This window comes from Triticum aestivum, chromosome 6D (genome assembly GCF_018294505.1).
Source record: "Triticum aestivum cultivar Chinese Spring chromosome 6D, IWGSC CS RefSeq v2.1, whole genome shotgun sequence".
Taxonomy (NCBI): Eukaryota; Viridiplantae; Streptophyta; class Magnoliopsida; order Poales; family Poaceae; genus Triticum; species Triticum aestivum.
In genome coordinates, this window is record NC_057811.1 from 434,869,329 (window position 1) to 434,883,656 (window position 14,328).

General features: G+C 50.9%; 1 pseudogene; it reads right to left on the bottom strand.

Moving 5' to 3' along the window:
- Positions 1-6,688: 6,688 nt before the first annotated feature.
- LOC123142660 (uncharacterized) lies at positions 6,689-9,515 on the bottom strand (annotated as a pseudogene).
- Positions 9,516-14,328: the final 4,813 nt, after the last annotated feature.

The window sequence follows — 14,328 nt, forward strand, 5'->3', positions numbered from 1 at the left end:
TTTCACCGTGGCCGAGAACCGCCGTCCGCCATGGCCATTGCAGGGGTAGCCACTGAGCTCCTCGGATTGACCCCGTGGCACATGCCCGCTCCTATGCACGCCCATGCCCGAGCCTGCCGCTCTTCTTCCCCGCCCGCGGGGCCACTCCCTCTCCATGCCCACGCCCGTGCTACACCGCGTCGGTCGCGCCCGCCGCTGTCACCGCACCACTGTGCCCCGCGCGACACACACCCTGGCCGCGTGCCACACTCTCGCTGGCTGCGCTCGCCCCGTCTGCTTCCGCCTATCCCTTTGCTCGCCCCGCTGTCGCGCCCCTGCCTCGCGCCGCCTCCAGTCGTGGCCATCTTCTGCCGGCCGCCCCCTCAGCCACGCCGGCCGCATCTCTGCCCTCCACCGTCGGCCACTCGCCTCGCCTGCTGCGTGTTGCTTCCTGCTGCTATGCGCTGCTCTACCGCTGGTACGCTGCTGCGCCATGCCCTCGACAACGCCGTGGACAAATGTGGCGGAGGGATTGTTAATGGAGTACGAGAAGGAGGTGGCGGAGAAGGTGTGGAGAGGCAGGAGGTCTGGGGCGGTGTCACCTCGCTGTGGTGGAGGTGTTTATGCGAGAAGGAGCCGGAGTGGAAGGAGAGGTCACAATTGGAAAGAATCGCAAAAAAAAAATCATAACCCGGAGATCTCAGTTCAAAAAAATGCTAATATCGATGGAGGGGTGATTTCCTTCAATAGGTGGAAAACATAGAAAATATTGGTTGTTATCAAGGAAAGGTAAAAATTTAGGAAAGTTAGGATTTTTGAACTGATTTCTATGCAAATAGGGTTTTATTGTTTGGTAACGTGATATCAGTACCTGCCTGTTTGTGACGTGTCTTATTAGGAAAGTTTGCAAATGTTAAGAAACTATTTATTGGGAGGAAAGTTGTGACGTGTCTGTTATTTGTTTCCTAAAACAAATTTCACTAATAAGAGAAATCGATTGATTTAGATAAGTTAGGAAAGTTAGATTAAAATGAATTATTTGTTTCCTGAAAATCTGTTATTTGTTTCCTAAGACAAATTGAACCAATAAAAGGAATCGATTGATTTGCATAATTTAAGAAAGTTAGATTAAAATGTATTATTTGTTTCCTGAAAATCTGTTATTTGTTTTCTAAGACACATTGAACCAATAAAAGGAATCGATTGATTTGCATAATTTAAGGAAGTTAGATCCGTGATTTGTTATACGTTAGGAAAGTTCTGGTTGTAATAAAGAGTAGAAAGAAAAATAAACCGATGGACCAGGGTGGGAGGGGATGGTGGGAGCAGAGACGAAAAAACAGCGAAAATAAACTGTGGACCAGGGTGGGAGGGGGTGGTGGGAGGAGAGACGAAAAAACCAGCGAAAATAAACCGCGGAGACGATTCACCAACTCGTCCATTAGGAGTAGAGATATATATGTGCCTAGTGCACGATCAATCAATTATCGATGCACCAAATCATTCTCTACATGGTATCTATCGCAAGTCGATCTTCCAGCTTCCGCTAACCCTAGCCGCCGCCTCGGGCCGCCGCCGCCGCCGCCCCAAGCCACCGCCACCTCCCCTCCTCCCCGCGCGCCGCCTTCCCACCGCGCGCCTTCCCCTCCACGCCGCGCCGCCCCTTCCCGCCGCGCCGCCTCTCCTTAGCCGCGCCGCCGCCTCCCTCCCCACGATCTCCTCGCCATGTCATCCAACACCTCCACCTACTCCAACCCCTTCGCCGTCAACCCTGCCGAGATCCACGACATCAACGTTCATGCACGCGTCCCCGTGATCCTCGACGCCTCCAACTCCACGTACTTCGCGTGGAAGACGTACTTCACGCTGCTCTTCTGCGAGAACAATCTCGTGGATCACGTGGATGGCATTGTGGACTCCCGCGCCATGGTGGACGACGCCGAGTGGACCGCGATCGACGCCACGATCATCCGGTGGTTCTTCACCACCATCTCCAAGGACTTGTTCCACACTGTCGTGAGCGCCGGCGACGACGCCCGCGCCCTGTGGGTCAAGCTGAACGGCCTCTTCACCGACAACAAGCTTCAGCGCCGCGTTTTTTTGCAGCAGGAATTTTTTGACTGTCACTAGGATGAACAGTCCATTGATGACTACTGCCGCCGCCTGAAGACGTTGGCGGATGAGCTCCGTTACATTGGAGCCAAGGTGGACGACGACCTCCTCCTCGGCACGCTCACCGCCGGCCTCAACAAGGACTTCGGCAACGCCGCCTCTAACCTCACCTTGATGCCGGAGCCCTCCTTCCCCATGTTTGTGGCGTACTTGAGGTTGGAGGAGCGCCGGATGAAGGGGGTCAAGAAGCGTGTGCAGCACCACACCCTCGCCGCCAGCACCTCCCGCGGCGCCCCTCCACCGACCGCCCCACCCGGGCCGCGCCAGCAGCCGCCGCCACCAGCGCCTCCGGGGTACTTCCCCCTCCCGCCCGCGCCTCCCCGCTCCGGCCTTTGGGGCTGCTCCCGCGACGGCCTAGGGAGGGTGCTATCCTCCTCAGGTGCCGCCACCGTGGGACCCGGCCTTGCTCGCTGCACTGCACTCTGCCCCGTCACCGAGCTCCTATGGCGGCGGTGGTGACTGGTACATGGACTCGGGCGCCACTGCTCACATGACTGCTCATTCCGGTAACCTCACATCTGCCACTCCCGTTCATACTCCCACCCGTATCACCGTTGGTAACGGTTCCTCCCTACCCATTACTCACGTCGGTCATATGTCTTTTCCTTCTACTTCCACTCCTGTGCATATGTCTAATGTTCTTGTGTCTCCTGACTTAGTCACTAATCTTGTTTCTGTTCGTCACCTTGCTCGTGAGAATCCTATAACTGTTGAATTTGACGATATCGGTTTTTCTGTGAAGGACGCCCGTACACGGATGGTGCTCCACCGATGTGATAGCCCGAACGAGCTTTATCTAGTGCATCCCTCCGGCGCCACCACCACCTGTCGCCCCGCCGCCTTCTCCGCCAGTGTCGATCTTTGGCATGCCCGTCTCGGTCATCCCAATTCCACCATTATGCGTCAGATTCTTCAAAGTTTTTCCTTCTCATGTAATAAGGTCGACGATCACACTTGTGAGGCTTGCCGTCTTGGCAAGCACGTTCGTCTTCCCTTTAGCGAGTCTACAAACATTTCCACCTTTCCGTTTCAGTTATTGCATAGTGATGTTTGGACGTCCCCGGTTGCTAGCAACACGGGCTACTTATACTATCTAGTGATATTGGATGATTTTACTCATTATGTGTGGACCTTCCCTCTCCGTCGCAAGTCCGACGCTCTTGCCACACTCACCGCTTTTTATTCATATGTCACCACACAGTTCGGTCGTCCCATTCTTGCCTTGCAAACTGACAACGGCAAGGAGTTTGACAACGTTGCCGTCCGCAATTTACTTGCGTCCCACGGCACCATCTTTCGCCTCACCTGCCCCTACACGTCTCAGCAGAATGGTCGCGCCGAGCGCGTCCTTTGCACGCTTAATGACTGTGTCCGCACGTTGCTCTTCCACTCCTACGTGCCTGCTCGGTTCTGGCCGGACGCGCTCGCGACCGCCAGCCTCCTCATTAACATTCGCCCCTGTCGTTCCCGCTGGAACTACACCCCTCACCAGCTCCTCTTCGGTGCGGTTCCATCTTATGATGGTCTTCGCATTTTCGGGTGTCTCTGTTATCCTAGCACTGCGTCCACTGCTCCTCACAAACTCGCGCCCCGGTTACTCCCTTGCATCTTCCTTGGCTATCCTCCCAACACCAAAGGTTACCGGTGCTATGATCCAGTCTCCCATCGCATTTTCACTTCGCGGCATGTGTACTTTGATGAGCTCGTGTTCCCGTTTCAGCAGGTACCATCACCTTCGGAGTCTTCTGGTGGACCGCCCAGCCGCGCCCCGGGTTCGGCCCTACCCGCGCTCCTCGCGCCGGCGGCCCCTGCAGCGGCCCCCGACGCAACGGCCTCCTCGGCCGCCCCCGCCGCGGCCCCCTCGGCTGGCCCCGCCACGGCCCCTGCTGCGGCCCCCGTCGCCGTGGCTTCCTCGGCGGCTCCCGTCACCGCGGCCGCATCCCTCACCGGTGTGGTCACTCGGGCTCGGACTGGGACCCTGCGTCCCAACACGCGCTACTCATCGGACGAGTACGCATGCGCGGCTTCTACCTCGACGCCGTCCCCGCTCCCCACCTCCGCTCGCGCAGCCCTTCGGGATCCGAACTGGCTAGCTGCGATGCGTGAGGAGTTTGATGCCCTGCAGCGCAACCGTACGTGGCAGCTTGTCCCGCGGCCACCCCGTGCCAATGTCATCACTGGCAAGTGGGTCTTCCTCCACAAGACTCGCCCCGACGGTTCTCTCGAGCGCTACAAGGCACGTTGGGTGGTGCGCGGCTTTCGCCAGCGCGCCGACGTGGACTTCACCGACACCTTCGCCCCGGTCGTTAAACCGGGCATGATTCGCGCTGTTCTCCAGCTTGCTGTTTCTCGCGCTTGGCCTGTCCACCAGCTCGATGTGTCTAATGCTTTCTTGCATGGCCATCTCGACGAGCAGGTGTTCTGTCAGCAGTCGACTGGTTTCGTCGACACCGACTATCCGGACCACGTGTGCTTGCTCTCCCATTCTCTCTACGGGTTGAAGCAGGCACCTCGGGCCTGGTACCAGCGGATCGCGGCCTTCCTTCAGCAACAGGGGTTCCGGTCCACACGGTCCGATGCCTCCCTGTTTGTCTACCACCAGGGCCCCGCCACCGCGTACCTCCTACTGTACGTCGACGACATCATCCTGACTGCGTCCTCGCCAGCGCTTCTTCAGTAGATCACAGCTCGCCTCGGCACAGAGTTCGCCCTTAAGGACTTGGGGGCTCTCCACTACTTCCTCGGCATCGAGGTAGTGCGCCGGGCTACTGGCTTCTTCCTGCACCAGCAGAAGTACGCCTACGAGCTTCTGGAGCGAGCGGGCATGCTTAACTGCAAGCCTGCTTCCACACCTGTCGATACGAAGGCTAAGGTGTCCGACGCTCCCTTCTACCGCTCCATCGTCGGTGCGCTTCAGTACCTCACACTGACGCGTCCGGACATTCAGTATGCTGTCCAGCAGGTGTGCCTTCACATGCATGCTCCTCGTGACACCTATTGGGCTCTCGTGAAACGTATACTTCGGTACATACGTGGCACCACAGCCATGGGTCTCACCCTGACGGCCTCGCCAGACACCAGCCTTGTCGCCTACTCCGACGCCGACTGGGCTGGGTGTCCCGACACTCGACGCTCCACTTCCGGCTACTGCGTCTACCTCGGAGCCTCTCTGATTTCGTGGTCATCTAAACGACAACCCACGGTCTCACGATCAAGCGCCGAGGCCGAGTATCGGGCCGTGACTAACGCCGTCGCGGAGTGTTCCTGGCTACGACAGCTACTCCAGGAGTTGCTATGTGAGGTCACCAAGGCGACGCTCGTCTACTGTGATAATGTCTCCGCGGTGTACCTCGCTGCCAACCCTGTCCATCACCGACGGACGAAGCACATTGAGCTCGACATCCACTTCGTCCGGGAGCACGTCGCACTTGGTCGTGTTCGTGTTCTCCATGTGCCCACCGATCAGCAGTTCCCCGATGTGATGACGAAGGGACTACCCACCTCGACTTTCGAGGGCTTTCGGTCCAGTCTTTGCGACACCGGCGACGCTTCGACTGCGGGGGGGTGTTGAACATGTGTACATGTACGTAGGTCTGGGTTCTGTATGCTACCTGTAGTATCTGTCTCCCTCTGTATGTACGTGTATCTTAGGAGACAAGATACCGGTCGCACCCCTTGTACCTATATATATGTGCCTAGTGCACGATCAATCAATTATCGATGCACCAAATCATTCTCTACACATCCATTTGAGAGACAAGTTTGGGACAAACTTTTTCAGAAGGAGGGAGTACTACTTAATTAGTGATTTCGCGAAATTATGGGCCATGGGTCAGAAAGGGCAAGCTGGTGAAGGGGTCGAGCCCGAAATTATGGGTCGTGGCACAGACGTGAGGGAAATCATGGGCCTGGGACGGAATGTGGGGAGCTCCTATTTGGCGCTCCTGGTACTCGCGCGCGGCGCCTAGTGTGTCGAACAAGCAACCTCCTTGAAAGAAATTCAACATATGAGAGACGTGGGATTCGAACCTGCATGCCAATGTCGTCAGCCAAAGGCTCAACGCAATAACCATTGGACCAAGATAATGCAATGCAAAAACAATGCTGTTTCAGACACATTCATTGACACACTAACCAAATTTGGCTCTAGAAGTTGAAGGAGCCAAAGAAAACACAACCTAACCAAGTTTTTGCCATCAAACCTAATTAATGGTAGGCAAATATGGTCAAAGTTGCCAATGGAACAAATATTCACAAGTTTGGTACGACAAACCTTGGCTCTGAAAGATATAAAACCATACATCATGTACTACAAATAAATCACAAACACATGGGCCGATGCATCCCACCAAAGTTTGTTATGCAACCATAATAGACGTAGAACCACAGTCGTATTGTGTTCCCATGTGCATTAGTTGCCTTCCTGCACATTTCACCATGATGCACATTCATTAGCCGGGATAAAGAGTACATATGCAGTAGAAGAGCATCTACTAATTATATGATGAATTTGATCAGTAGCAGATCATGCAGAGTCCTACTCTACACATTCATACACCATAGGCCTTTTTCACAAATACATTATAAGGCTATAGTGGACATTGGACAGTACCAAGTAATGAAAGCTTTAGTGCAAGGGAAAAGAGGAGCAACACAACCAATTCAAAACATCAGTGGCACGTAGATAATCGGAATCAGTAACCTTACTAGGTTAGTAGTCAATCTACACAATATGAAACATGCTACACACCTCCAATCTGCACTTGGCTTCAGATTCAAATGTCTTGCACAAGATCTCATAGCTTCTATGAATTCTAATCTGTGAAAATGGAGTCAACATACAAATATCTTGTTCTTGTGCTGACTACTTGGTAAAGTAATACCAGTGGATCGAATCGTGATGGCGAGGTAGTGGATATTACATGCCTGCAAGATGGAATAAGTTAATTAAAATATTGCAATCAAAGTGAAGCATACACCATAAGTAACCAACAACCATAAGGTACATCCATTCATTGCACCCCAGATAAGTTGTTGACACAAAATGCAAGTTTACCACTTTACCCCAAATTGTTGTAGAAGGCCATAGCATCAGTATTGGATTTTTGAACTGTTAGCATCACGGCCCCATTTGGCTCTACAAGCATACATGCGTTCTATGTCAAATTTTGATCATCATTCCAATAGAGATGTCACCATAATAGTAATTGGGCAAGAAAAAGAAAAAGCATAAATCAGAAGACACAGACCACACCATCACACTCTATGTCTTGACATAATATTCTCAAGAACAGAACAGTAAACTATCAGGAAATTCAAAAATTCAGATTAGCTTGCAAGCTATAAGTTCAATCAACTGCATTAGGAACTTCCGCAGCCCCTTCCCTTGGGCAGAAGACTCTAATTGTAGCTCATATACATAAAGAACAGGCACGCCCTCTTCCATAACAAATCTGTTGTGTACAAAACTAAGCAAGCGGCCTCCACGACATGTCACATGAGCACATTCCACCCCTGAATCTTGCTTCATGAAAACTTTGGCAATATCATTGTCTGCATATTGTCAGATCAGGATATATCGTGCTTCTGGGGCAACCATTTCCCGGTGCTTAATTTTTTCTTCTGAAGGCCATTCTAATCCATAAGTTCCCTCCATGTTAGCCTAAATTATTGTTTGCCAGTGTTACATTAAAAAATCATGAGGAACTTGTGAAAGATACATATGCAAACATCCTAAAGAAGTAGGCAGGTAAGGCATTCAACCTTGAGAAGATTTTGGATGTACTTCCTCCTTGGTATTGGAAGCTGATTGCCATGCCTAGACTCCAAATAGACCGAAATACCTATAGTGCAGTTCCCCTCCAAAAAAAGACAATGCTAGGCTCAAAGCAAGAAGTGCTGTCTCAGTTAGAATTGCTAAGATCTATCAATGCATTCAATTTTCTTTTACTGAATTTCCAAAGCTAAAACCAGGAAACGCAGTAGGTGCCCTGAATCTGAATGGAACATTAGTAATAATAGCTACTTGTCCTATAGCACAAAAAAGTTTCACAGAGAGACGAATATAGGTTACTGCTTCTCTCGTATTTATGAAAATCTGGGAACTGCGCTAGATGATCCTTCACAGCTACAACTTCCCTTATAAGTTCTCTGATTGCCTTCTTACTCCCAAGTATCTATGCAAAAGCATGATATCTCCATGAGCTCCCAGTATACATATAACCTCCATCAGTTCTCTTCAAATGTTGATCATTCCGGGATTGCTATCATCTTAAAAACATCTGGATTCAGGGAGAAGGTGTTCCCTGTATCGGTAACAAGAAAAGGAACAAAGTGTTTGATGTTCAGTTTACTACAACAAATTGTAAATACGTCGTTGCAGTCAAACATCTGGATTTTTTACTTTCCAGGATTCGGTGCCTTTTGACTGCAACGACGCATTTTGCAAATTTTAACACTAAACTGAACATTAGACACTTTGTGACTGCCAGTAATATTACCTCAAAAGAAAAACACAAACCCAGTCAAATCACAGACTCGCATATAAACGACAAGCCCACGTGCACATACGCGGGAGGCAAATTCCTTTCATTGATTAACTCACGGCAGGCATCCATAAAAAGAACTTACGGCAGGCAGAGAGAGAACGAACTGCTCAGTCGCCTGAGCCGTAGACACTCCTTTCTTATTTATTAGCAATGTGCCCGTGCGTTGCAACGGATCCAAAGTAGAATAATAGTACTTGTTTACAAACTTGAAAGAAGACACTCTAGTTTTGATATACATATATTACTAAAAATATGTTATGCTTCACTCAAAATATATTCCCCGGGCTGGTTTCAAGATATAAGAGGTTTTCTGCAAATTGGAATAGAAAAGTGGGCTATTGTTGCAAAAGGCCACAACTTACCTCAACAGTCGTAAGATGCAGATCTAAGAGTTAGAAATGACGGATGACAAACACACCATCATCACTAACTAAATCTTTTATAGTCTTATTTATATCGGAGGATTTAGTTATTTTCTTGATTTTCGTAAAAAAAAAAGAACAATTTCATTGTCGTCCATGATGATGGGCTGAATCACATTCAAAACAGAAACAATTCCAAAAGGACAAATGGGCTTAGCCCGAAACATGGGCCTGGATCACTACACACGGCATACTTGTGAGTAGCCCGGGCCCGTCTGATTCCTCAAGGAACGTCGGCGACCTTCTTAACCAACAAGCTATCTCCTCCGCCGCGCAGATTCCCCCCGAAACCCAAACCAATCCGCCACAAACCGCCTCCCAAATTCGAAAGCCGCACCACCAGCCACAGCCAGGCCGGCGAGCGAGCAACCCCAAGCGAGATCCGGAGGTCCATGGGGTCCGCAAGCAAGCACCCTGCCGGCGGGCGCGGCGACGCCGGCGAGGACCCGGACGACGACTACCTCGGCGAGTCCCACCCCCTGCCTTCCACCTTCTTCGAAGGCCCCGACGAGCACGGCTTCATCCGCACCATCTCCTACTACCTCAAGGCGGACGGCTCGAGGGTCAAGGTGACCGCTACCTCGCGCGCGTGGAAGCTCTCCAGCGCCGCCGCCGAAAGGCGGTCGTGGCTCAAGTTCGGTGACGCGGCTGCGGACGGGGACACCTCGCCGCTCACCACGGTCTCCCCCGTCAACGTCTTCCTCGAGCTCCGCGACCGCGGCGTTCCCGTGTACCATCTGGACCACCGTGCGAGCGACGGCAAGCCCGTGCACGCGGAGACGTACACCGACGAGAACGGCCTCCCCAAGATACCCGCCGGGCAAGGCTCGTGGGCGAAAGCCGGGGCCACTACCGACGAAGCTCTCGGCGAGGAGGAGGAGGAGGACGAGGGCCGCCGGGAGCTTGGCGCGGACGAGGACTCGGTTCTCCCGCCCCGCGTCGTCATCAGGCCCGACGAGAACCAGGACGCGAACACGGTGAAGGTCGTCACGACGAGGACTCGCGTCGGCAAGGTCTCCAAGGCGGTGGCGGAGCGTCGGTTGTGGCCCAAGTTCGGCGACGCGGCGGCGGACGGGGACACCTCGCCGCTCACCACTGTCTCCCCCGTCGATGTCTTCCTCGAGCTCCGCGATCGCACCGTCCCCGTTTATCATTTGGACCACCGTGCCAGTGCGGGGAACGCCGGCTTAGCGCACGCGGAGAAGTACTATACCGGCTTCCCCGACGACGCCAAGAAGCTCGTCACCAACAGCAGCTTCCCCAGGTTGCTCGCGGGGCACTGTTTCTGCGCCAAGTCTGACGCCACGACAGACGACGTGATGGGCAAGAAGGAGGAGCGCCATGGGGAACTCGGCGGGAGCCTGGCTCAGGTTTTGGTCCGCAATCTGCCCAGGACAGCCGACGAGGAGGACATCAGACGTCTCTTCGGCAAGTTCGGCAACGTCGTCAGCCTTCAGATTGCTGTGAGCCGCAGAACCAAGATCGGCATGGGCTTCGCGTTCGTCACGTTTCTGCACCAAGACCAGGCGCAGGCTGCCATCGATGGCCTCGACGGAGTCCGGTTCGGCAGCCTCATCCTCAGTGCTGAGTGGGCTTAGTTGCTGAGCTGCTAAGTTTCTGTCAAGAACTGTTGATGGTTCCAATCGCCCATTTGTGGAACTGTCTCCGGTCAGCCATGATGCTGTGTTCCTCTTGGCCTGAACTTACTTCTTCGTCTATATATCACTTTGACTTGCCAATGTCGCTTTGTTTCCTGACTGTTAGTGTTGATACTCTCGCTTATACGTCCTTTTTCTTCTTTCTCCTCCAAACATCATTCAAACTAGAAGCTAATGCGCGCTTCGCTGCGCCATTCTTCGGTCATGGGTCCATATCATTTTTCCCTTATGCACACGCTTTGCCAGGGAAGTGAGAAAATGACTCTTGTGTTGTCCAGAATCTCTTCAATGCATTATTGTAGTACAATGTGCACAGCTGATATACATATGTAGATTAGGAGGGAAAATGTACTTTCATGTTTGAGCAATCGAGCAAAACGCTATCACGAACTGGAGATGAGTCAATGCTACTTAGGTGATACATTACATTAGTCAAACTGAACCATAGCTAAACTACTTCGTGAGAATCATACAAGCTTTATTGGTGAACTTGCAGTTATGTGTCTATCTACTTATACAAATAAGCAATGCAGATACATTCATACTGAATTTTGTATACATTATCCCCCTTATACTTCACAAAAGGCAAACAAAATTACCGGTATTCTTACGCGTACTGTCTATTGAGACAATAACACCATAGAAGCTTTGAGATCACCACATTCTGCATCCAATAAAAATATAATCATCGTGAAAAGAGAATATATGCTATGCCATGCTAACCGAAATCCTTACACGAATATCGAATGGCCAGCCCGGATAAAAGATTAGATTCGAAATGGTTGAGTTGATTATCATGCAAATATGAGAATACTGAAGAAATGTAAAGAGATAAGAAACATATGTGGATGCACTTGTCATGTAAGCCATGGAACCTACTCCCTCCGTTCCTAAATACTTGTCTTTCTAGGCATTTCAAATGAATATCACATACGGATGTATGTAGACATATTTTAGAGTGTAGATTCACTCATTTTACTCCGTATGTAGTCATTTGTTGAAATGCCTAGAAAGACAAGTATTTAGGAACGGAGGGAGTAGATTGGGTATACTCTGTAGCCTGCATAATTAAGGGAGGACGCATAAGAGAAAAAAGACATATGTAGTGATGAAGTATTTTGTATACGTCCAATTTCATCAAAGACGAAATAGCATCTACTGTACCTCATAGATTTTGATTTATCTAAAGCCCGCCACATGGCAATAAATTGGCTTGTGCTTGATTTTTTTCCACAGCCTGCTAACTTCAGCATCTTTATCGCATAAAGCAGCCAGTGCATCATTCATATAATCATGAGTGCCTCCCCCAGCCAGCAGCACCACCCCCTCCTCCATCCCCAGCCGCCACGGGCGCCACCCCTCCCTCGCTCTGATCATTCATATAATCCGGCCTACCCGAAGTTATGCATACATGGGACCATACCTCTCTTGAAAAAGACACACTCCAACATCAGATGGTTGATGGTTTCATCGCTCTGATCACATGGGGGCAAGAGGTTTGGTGCGGTAGCCTGTCTGAGGTTCAAGATGTATCTAGTAAGGCAAGCCATGCAAAAAGGGCATTGTAGCAGTGCCTTCGACTTCCAAGTGAACTCAGTTGTTGGTGCAACTTCCCTTCCCCAGAACTTTGCTGCATAGGCCAAACTCACATAGAACTCCCCATTGTTCTCCCATGGCCAACGAACCGTATCCGTGGAGTCGGGGTCCAACCGCACTCTCTTCACCCTCATCCACAAAGCAAAGCACTCCTGTAGCATGCCAATAGCAAGGTCTGGTCCTACATCAGCAGCCCAAGCTCCATCCACAATTGCCGTGTGGATAGTTCTTGTCGCCCTAAGCCGTAGACGAACCATGTCATATAAACTTGGCACGATCTCTTGAATTCTGCATCCCTTAAGCCATCTATCCTCCCAGAATAATATTGATTGTCCATTTCCCACAGTTGACCGTGATGTTGAGTGGAAAAGAGCCAACGCCTCACCTGCCACACTTATGTTGACCTCTTTCCCAAGGCCTCTCCAAGTCCACTCTCTACAACCATGGCCAACGTGACTGTAGGGCCGCATTTTGCCATCTGAGGTCGGGGATACCAAAACCACCGGCCACTTCGATGTACACACCATGTTCCAAGCCACCGCACAGTTCCCACCATTTGCCTTTGCTTTGCTGCACCACAAAAAACCCTGCATATCTTGATTAGTGTTGCAATGTCCTCGACGGAACATCCATAGCTAGTATCGCATGAATCGGTATCGCACATAAGACCGACTGCACTAGAAGCAAGCATCCACTCTTTGGCAAGTTGGCCGCCCTCCATGTTGGCAAACAAATTGCCAGTTGCTCCACCAGTCCTTGAAAGTGTTGAGTTGTCTGTTTCCTCAACGTTAGCAGCAATCCCAGATATCTGCACAGGAAGCTCCCCACCGAGCATCCCAAAACGTGGGCGACAATGGCCATTGCTTCCTCTCAGCAAAGGATGGGGATAGCCACACTTTTATCTACATTAACATGTAGTCCAGAGGCCATACCATACATCTCCAACACATGTGCACATGTGTGTAGCTCTACCTCCTTCGGCTTTAGGAGCACCATCACATCATCCGCGAACGTCAAAACCCTTTTCAATCCTAACCGTGCCGCATGTTATAAGATGCCCCGATAAGTAGCAAGGTAGAACAACCGTTGTAGGGGTTCCATGCATAGGATGAAGAGCATGAGGGACAATGGGTCTCCCTGCTGTAGGCACCGACAATTATAGATCTTCTTGCCTTGCATCCCATTAACCATCATCCTCGTGGAAGAGTTTGCCAAGAGACCACAAATCCATGCCCTCCACCCATGCCCAAATCCCATTCGATGCAACACTTCTAGTAGGAATGGCCACTGCACCGAATCATAAGCCATCGAGATATCAAGTTTTAGGAGAAAGGCCAACACTTTGGGCGCATGCAAACGTCGAGTTGTGCACTTGATGAAAGCGCTCTGGCGCACTCCCACTTGCTTAGGCAACTCATCCGCCAACCTTGTTGATAGGACTTTGTCAAAAAAAATTGATCGTACCATTCGCAAGACTAACCGGTCGATAGTTTCGAAGCAAAATTGCCCCATCCTTTTTGGGAAGCAAGGAAACAATGGCCTTATCTGTTGCTAGCAGCCCTCTTCTATCTTCACGGTAGAATGCATCTAGATCCCTCATAAGGGAATGCTTGATGATGTGCCAACATGTGGCACAGAGCTGACCAGTGAATCCATCCGGCCCGAGGCCTTCTCTTTCGGCATGGCCTTGGCCACCTTCCCCACCTCATCAAATGAAAAGGTACTTCTAGATGTATAGATCAATAGAAGGAATATCCAACGCAGCTAGGTCAAGGGTGTTAACACGCTCCGATGCCGCCCCAAAAAAAATTCCATCATAGTAGTCATCCACGACCGAGGCAATCCCAGTTAGAAAGGATTTCTCTTTCATGTTGTAATGTAGTCAAAGCGTTCTTCCTCTGTCGGTGACATGCATGTTGATGGAAAAACTTCGTATTTGCATCCCCCTCAGGC